The following is an 8,861-nucleotide window of genomic DNA, read 5'->3' as shown; positions in this document are numbered from 1 at the left end:
TGATGTGTGGTTTGGCTTGGAGAAGAAGCTAAGAAAAGAGGAGAGAGATGAAGAAAAGAGAAGATTTATGTATTTTTTAATAAAATTGTGGCTAGCCACGTGGTGTGGCCAGCCACATACAAAAATTTGTGATAAAAAATATACTTCGTATGTTGTAAAGTATTTATACACAACAAAAGGAAGTACTCCTTGAAAACAGATTAGTGCATGGTTTGTGTGATTTCAGGCTAATACAACCACAAAATTCTTACTACTAATTCCTACTTTTCTTGTAACTAGTTGTTGGCCCGCCCCCAATTTGGTGATTTCGCCTCAGTGATTAGTGTCATAGTGTGTAATTAGTCGTTGTTTATGTGATAATGTAATTGGTTGCATTTTGATTGTTGATTTTCATTTGCTTTGATTGGTTAGTGTATAATGATCACTTTAGCTATAGTTAATAAATAAGTGCACAGAACTAATGGTTCAACTAAAATTGGAGCAGTTTATAACGTAATGTCAAAGAATTGTGTTTAAATTATACGAATTTGCATAACATGTAGCATTTCAGAGTGTATTGAACCAAATTAAGTAATGATGGGAAGTAATACATATAATTTTATTATAAGTAAACAAATAAGTAATGTTACGGAGGGAAATGATGAGAGTGCGCGGTCCCCTTATATGGTGATCTACTCGGTACGCGCGCGGTCCCTCAATTTGGTGATCTATACTCGGTGATTAATGTGTAATTAGTCGTTGATGTATGTGTAGATTATTTTAATTTTGTTTTGGTAACAGAGTCAGGTAATTTGATTCATCTTTAGTAAAACTCCCTATTTACTATAACATCTCTTCATTCTCTTTAATTTTGTCATTTGAGAAGTATATATATTATAGGAAGGATTTCGAGCTTCTTATGAGCTTTCGAGTCGAGTAATGAGCAATTCGACTCGTTAACATTTCGAGCCAATCTCGAGTTCGAGTCGAGTTTTGACCCCGTTAACATATCGAGCCAATTTCGAGTTCAAGTCGAGCTCACTCGAGTCGAGTTTTGACCGAGTCTAACACGAGTAGCTCGCGAGTTGTCTCGTCTCATAAGCACCTCTATGAATTAGAATCGAATTTAAGATCTTTGCTTTAAATGAATTAAAATAAATAACTTGGGGCATCAAATGTTAAAAGGATACTTTTAACTCAAATGGAAAAGCTATATAAATACAAGATGTATTTGTTAACAAATTTGCATCATCATAAATAATGGCGTGCAATCCCTCAATTTGATGATCTCTAATGGATTATTATCACTTCTTTTTTTTTTTTAGGGAGTTATTATCATTATTTAATTAGCTTATGTTTTATGTTACATTAATTTATATGTTTACTTATAATAAAGTTATGTGTATTTATAAGTGTGATAATTTTGATTAGCTTTGTTTTATGTTAATCATCGAACATATAATTCTGGATAATGTGAGTGGTATTCAATGTGTGTGTATATATATTTTTTTCTAAACAAATTGATTTAGTAACTTTTACGATTATACAATACAGTTATGCAGACATAGACTTCATTGTCTACATTTTTTAAACAATTAGTCCAGCGTAATAAAAGTATTAATTTTGCAATCCTTTCATAATGAAGAATGCTACTTCGATTTCAATACGTTAACGAATTTCTTATAACCATACAGAAGGGAAAAAAGGGGAAAATTCATGAAAAATTGCACATGTCCAAATGTAATTGCTACTTAAGCTGTAAATTATAAGATTTGATAGCAGCACACCCTACAAAAGAGTGAAGAGCCTGAACTCTTTCATATATTCAGAAATTTTTTGAGCTTAAATTCGGTAAAGAGCCTCATCGATCTCCTCCTCAGTTGTCGTAAAATTAATCGAAGTAGACAAAGAACAAGAAGTATGATCATTCTCATACTCGGCTATAAACCTATCAAAATCAACTGTCCTTACCCCGGGATCAAATCTCATGCCTGAATCATTTACTTTATTTTGTTTCAAAATGTCAGCTAACATGAAGCCAAACTCATCCTTCCAATACACCACCTAATTTCATAAAGGAGAAACCCATAATCAGAACAGATTATTTATTTTAATGCCCACATTAATTATCTTTAATCAAAATATAAAGTAGTAAAAATCCTACAAAATCAGAAAAGCATAAGCAAATAAAGTAGCAGCTCAAAATCCTTGGATATTGTTTGAAGCCACATGTACCCACACTGGAATTAACCTAAAAAATTAGTGTTCGACACTTGAGAGTAATAAATCATCTTAAAATACTTCTTATTACTACCATTTCCCTTAAAGAAACTCAAGACTCACACAAAGTACTGATTTTAGTGACATCTTTCACATTGATAAGCTAGTGATAAGCTTGTGGGAGATCATTTCACTATTGCTGAAAGAAGACAAAGCTAAGAAACTTTTCCTAATTAACATAAATTTAGCCTCTAAATAGTCTTCCAAGTGCTTTAAAATGAACATCAAACACAGCAAATTAAAATGAATTTAGCAGCGTAAATCTGAATTATAAGGATTATAGATGCAAGCATAATCTCATAATTCCATTATTTTTTGAGATATATGTTATTATTATGGACATAGTATAATCTAAGAATATAATTATAAGGCTGAATTCCCTCTTGATGTATATAATAGCTCCTACATCAACATCAACATGATCTCCAACTCTCATAATTCAAGAATACATTGTTCCAATTACAAAATCAAATACTATGACAAATCAGACAAACATTCAACAAATAATTCTTCTCAATTATAATTTAAATCAGCAAAAGAACTAAAAAAGAAAGAATATATACGTACCTGCAATAGTTACGCTGTCCCACCTTTGCAACTACCCATTGTAGCCCCTCTCATCTTGCTAGATATAATTTACCACCCTATAACCTAAATTATTTCATCACATCAGAATCATAATTAAATATTGCTAATCATACTTTCAAAATTTAAAAATAACATCTTTCAGCATCAAATAACTTAAAACCTTAATTCAACATCAATCCATCAATAACGATAGCTAAATATTCCTCCCATTACAAAATTTCATTCATAGTATAATTTTACTTTAAATTCCAAATCAAATTTTATACATTATGATTATTTATTATTATTATTAATTATTATTTGAAAGAAATTGTTATTAATTGTCATTATGATTATTTATTATTATTATTATTATTATTATTATTATTATTATTTATTTATTTGAAAGAATTGTTATAACCATAAGAAATTATTAATTAATAATATTATTAAATATTAATTCTTAATAGTTTGAATTATTAAATATTATTATTAATAATTATTTTTATTAATAATTATAGATTAATAAATATTAATTATTATTAATATTAATAAATATTAAAATTATTTTTAATATTAATAATTATTATAATTATTCAAAATAATAAATTATTATCATCAATACAATATTAATATTATTATTGAATATTAATCATTGTTGTTGTTATTATTAATTATTATTTGAAAATAGAGCCGAGCAGAGCAGAGCAGATTTAATTTAAGCAGAGCAGGGCTCAACAGAGCAGAGCAGAGCATAGCAGCTTTAAAGAACGGGGCCCAAGTTAGAAATATAAGTTTCAAGTAATTTAAAAGTATTAACTAGTCAAAAGTTCATCTATTTAAGTTTACTAAGTTTAGAAATATAAGTTTCAAGTAATTCAAAAATAGTAACTAGTCACAAAGATAGTAACTTTATTTTAATGTAAGTCAAAATTAATTATCCCACATACATTGAAATTAAAAGGGAAGATGCAAGATGGAAGACACATAATGCTAGTAGGCTACTAACAGTTTAATACCAAAATTGTATTAGTACAGAACCATAGTAGGCGTATATGTAGTCAAACTCTCCTCCATTGTGTATCATAATTAAGTATATATGTTTATATATTTGTTATGGAATACATAATTGCATTTGAGTCATCTGAATTTGGATCATTATTTATTATTGATCATCCGATCCATACATCTAATTCCTTAAGTATAGGTTACATCATCATGAAATTTCAATCTATACCAATCACACAAATCCTCATTCTCATTAGGTTCAATGTGATCAATTAAATTTTAGTTTAGCTTATACTTTAATCACTCGATCCCATCTCTAATATACAATTATCTCCATCTATATGGGTTACTCAGTAAATATTACATGGATTAATTCGTCAGTACTACAGGAGTTGCTCAATCAGTATCACAAGAATTACTCGATTAGTTTTATAGGGACAAATTTGTTCTTTTACTCTGGTAAAATAATAATAATAATAATAATAAAATAATAAATAAATAAATAACGAAAAATTCCCCCAAAACCAAAAGTCCAAAACCCTTCCAAGTACCAACTGAAATAAAATTACTTGTACTACCTAGCAATAGGCCTGTACAAAACTATTCGAGAATCCGAAAATTCGATCCGCAATCGATCCGAGTTTTCATTTTGGATCGGACATCCGATCCGAAAAAGCGGATATCGGATGCAAATTTGGATATTTATTATTTTCAAAATTTCGAATATCCGATATCCGAAAGATATCCGAAATATAAAGCCTAACTAGTGAAATATATGTAAAAAATTTTAAATTGTTCATATAAAACTAACCTTGTATTATTAACTTATTATAATATTTTTAATATATTTGATGATACGGAGTAATATTTATTGCAAAAGGACTACTATTTTTGATAAAATATGTTGTACAACTAAGCGATAAAAAACGGTAGAATTATGGGAGAAAATCATATGTCCCATAATTTGTGTCCCACTGGTGTTTCACTAAATATGATTGATTCTTAAAATATTTATTTGTCTTTTAAAATTTGAGAAGTGGGACCGTGTAATTATTACAACCAATGAGATTAAGTGGAACACAAATGGAACATGAAAAATGGGGGGAAATGATACACATACATTGAATGTATGTGGTCCCAACATACATTACCAATTAAAAATTGACAACTCATCATTAGCTAAAAAAATGAGAGGGAAAAATGAGAGGGAAAAGTTTTTTGTTTTTGGCGCCATTTACCATAACAAGGCGGGACAAATTTCATTGGCGCCAAAAAATCTTTCTTGTTACTAAATAAATATTTTAGGTTACTAAAATATACAATTTTGTTACTGAGAAAATAGCATCCTAGTCAACGTAATTAATGAAGAGAGATGTTTATTATAAGAATCGAATAATACTTCATTTAACGATATTTTACAAACTACAAATCGAAAAATTATTATAAAAAAACCAATGGAATTATTTTTTAAAGATCTTTTTATAGACATCCATATCGATATATTTTCAAAAAATTTATGAAGTTGGACAATTTTAACCTTACTATGTTTGTTAACTTTTTTAAAGAAGGGTTAGTAATTTGTCATTATTGTTACTATAAAAATTTCAAACATACCAAAAAAAGTACATATCATATATTTATATATTACGTATAAGGAACTATATAAAATTAAATAGGTGTTAGCTACAATTATACAATGATCAAGTACGTGTTGTACGGATTAATTCATATATTATATTGGAGGGTTTTATTCATTTCTTGAAGGTTTTTAATCAAATAATTGAAAGTTAACATGAAATCACAAAAGTTAAGGTTACACACAAATTTTTTTCGCTTATTTCTAAATACTCTCGTGTGTTTATAATTTATCTTTTTTATTTGCAAAGTTTTATAGTACTATTATTTTAGTAACAACGACATTTTTTTTAGTAACAAACCACATGTTTTAATACCTATTGGTTAATATAATCAATAAAGGAAGAAGCGAAGAACCCATTATTCATGCTATTTATTAAATTTATTAAAAACATACAAACATATCACATTGTACAAAATATAGTATTTAATTAAACGACATTTAAGGATTATTTTATGTACTGTTTAAAAATATTTGATTTTTCATAGTGTTGTTACTAAAAAAACGGTTTATATCTTTTTTAAAACCTATAACACATACACGACTACAAATTAAGATACTAAATAAAAGGGAAAAATCTATTTAATAATGTGGGAATATATGTCCCTACATTTTAAGTATGATAAAACACTTATGAATAGTGTGAGGACATTTATATTCTAATAATGTTAATTTAACTATAATTAAGCTCCTCATGATATGATGTTAATTGCATCTAAAATTTTCCCTTGTGTGATTTAATGATTAAACTCTTATTAATAGATGAGAGTATATCCTCTAATATGTTTATTTACATATTTACCATTAATTGCACTTTATAAGGATAATTTAGATAATTTATCTACCAAAAGCATACCAAATATAGTATGGGTCAAGTAATGTGACATTTTCATTTTAGAAATGTTAGTCAAGTAAATAGTAACATAGGAAGTATAAGATATGTCATATATCAATAAGGACTATATACAAATGAAGACTTTTCAGTTAAATCTTTTATATAGAATGAAATAGAAGCCACCGATTATCTTTTTAAGGGCGTGTTCGGCGCTAGCTTTTGAGTAGCTTTTAGTGGTTTGATTTGGTCAAACCACTACTTAACAAAAAATGTGAGTGTTTGACAAGATAGTGGTTATGGTAGCTTTTAGTGGTGGAGGTAGCTTTTGTGAAAAGTTAGAAAGATTAGCTTTTGAAATTAGAGGTAGCTGTTGAAAATTTAATCTATAGTTTTAAAAATAAAATATTGATTTTTATATGTAACAGCTAGTCAATCGCTACTTTACCGAAAACTCATATCTAAATTATATATCTTCACAGCTAACAGCTTGTTGACAGCTAACAGCTACCTACACAGCTACAGCTACTTTCCCAGCTATACTTTGCCAAACACGCCCTAAATGAACTTATCATATTGTGATGCTAGCAAGGATTTGAAAAGAAATATTACATTTATTACATTTTTATACTCTGTAATATAAAAAGGTCCTTTGACAAGTAAACAGTTTTTAAGTGTTTAAGGTGATCGTCTAACAAAATTTATAGTGTTTATTTAATTTCATTATTTTGATCATGTATGACATCTTACATTAAATAATTATTTCAATTGACAAAAACTTATCATTGCTAAATTAATAATCCATATTGTTTACAACTAATTTCATGAATTAGCATCCACCATTACTAGAAAAACATGTTATATATATTACATTTTTCCTCTAACATATATACGGTTACTAATTAATGTACTAACCTATTGAACAAATTAAGAAAAATAATATTTACTTGATTACCTTTACTTTTTCACCATGGTTTCTTATTACTTTTCATTGATGGTGTCACATTATCTAATTCTCAAAAGACTTGATAGGTGGACCTTTTTCCTCAAAACATGAATTTATTTTAAGCAAATACAATTATATAAGGTCGACGCCACTCTAATATTATAAATTCCTTTTTTGTAACCTTTGGAAGTTATAATTACCAAAAAAAAAATAATTACACAATATCGCTATAAAGGTAACAATAAAAAAAAATCCCAAAGGGAAAAATTATGCGCTTTTAAGGAATTATGTAATTCGGAAACAATATGTGTTTACCAAATGTAGTTTCCTATGTTACTAAAAATTACAGAATGGTTGTGTCCTTTTCAGATATGTGCTTACCAGATATAGTTCCTGTGTTACTAAAGATATTATAAACAGCATTGTTTGAATATTTTGGGGGTTTTCGCCATTGTCGACGACCTTGTCGACCTAAGACCATTTTCAACTATTACTGTTGTCAACCTTCAAATCTCCAATTTATTTATTTATCAATATGACTTCAGTTACTTGTGTGCCTTTAACAATTATTGTATTCGAAACAAAAATCCAAATCCATTGTTATAATATGAATTGTTCTTACCAAATATACTTTCCTATGTTACTAAAAATCATAGTATGAATTGTTATAATGTTTTTAGATTTTTTTCGTACCAAATATAGTTTCCTGAGTTACTAAAAAAATATCTAATAAAATTGTTCGAATATTTTGGGGGGTTTTCCGCCATCGTCGTCGACGACCTAAGCCATGTTTCAACCATTGTTGTTGTCGGACTTCAAATCTCTTAATTATTTAATATTCAATATGCAATCGGTTACTTATGTGCCTTTAACAATTATAGTATTCCAACAAAATATCCAAATCCATTTGAAATCGATAGGAAGAGAAGACTCATTTCACTAATCAATTGAAAATGGGTATATTTTGCAAACTTACCCATTTATGAATTGGATATGATTAATGGAGGAAGAACAAGTCAATTACACAATAACTCTGCAAATAATAATATACATTTACATAATTAACTAGAATCAATCCAGTTCGTAAACCCCCAAATCGAAAATTCCGAAACCTAATTAACTCAAAATTTCTCAATATTCTCATGTAAACAACAATTATTTTGTTCAATTAAACCGAATAATATTTGCGGTTGATGTAAATTTAAGCGTCTACAAGTATAATGAAGCAGCTTCAAGGTTCTTTTTGTTCATCTTCCTTCGTCGCCCATTTTGTTCCTTCTCTCTGCGATGTTCATCAATGTTGCAGAAATATTTTTTTATTTTTTTTATTTTTTTGTAAAAAAAAAATAATAAACTAATTGCATTGGAAATGACAATTAATTTGAAATTCAAACCTTAGAATTTTCATTCAAATTTGAATGAAATTTGAAAATAAGTGGATCTTGGGCCCCAAACAAAGAACGTATGACATGCTGACATGTGACAATAAATGTGGCTCCCACATACAATGAATGTATGTGTAGCTTTTTCACAGAGGATTTAAACCCTAGAATTAGTGACATTTATTAAATAATCATAACAATTTTACTTAATATTGGATAATAGATATCCGA

This window comes from Chenopodium album, chromosome 23 (assembly GCF_948465745.1).
Source record: "Chenopodium album chromosome 23, dcCheAlbu1.1, whole genome shotgun sequence".
Lineage (NCBI taxonomy): Eukaryota > Viridiplantae > Streptophyta > Magnoliopsida > Caryophyllales > Amaranthaceae > Chenopodium > Chenopodium album.
This window is presented reverse-complemented; position numbering follows the sequence as displayed.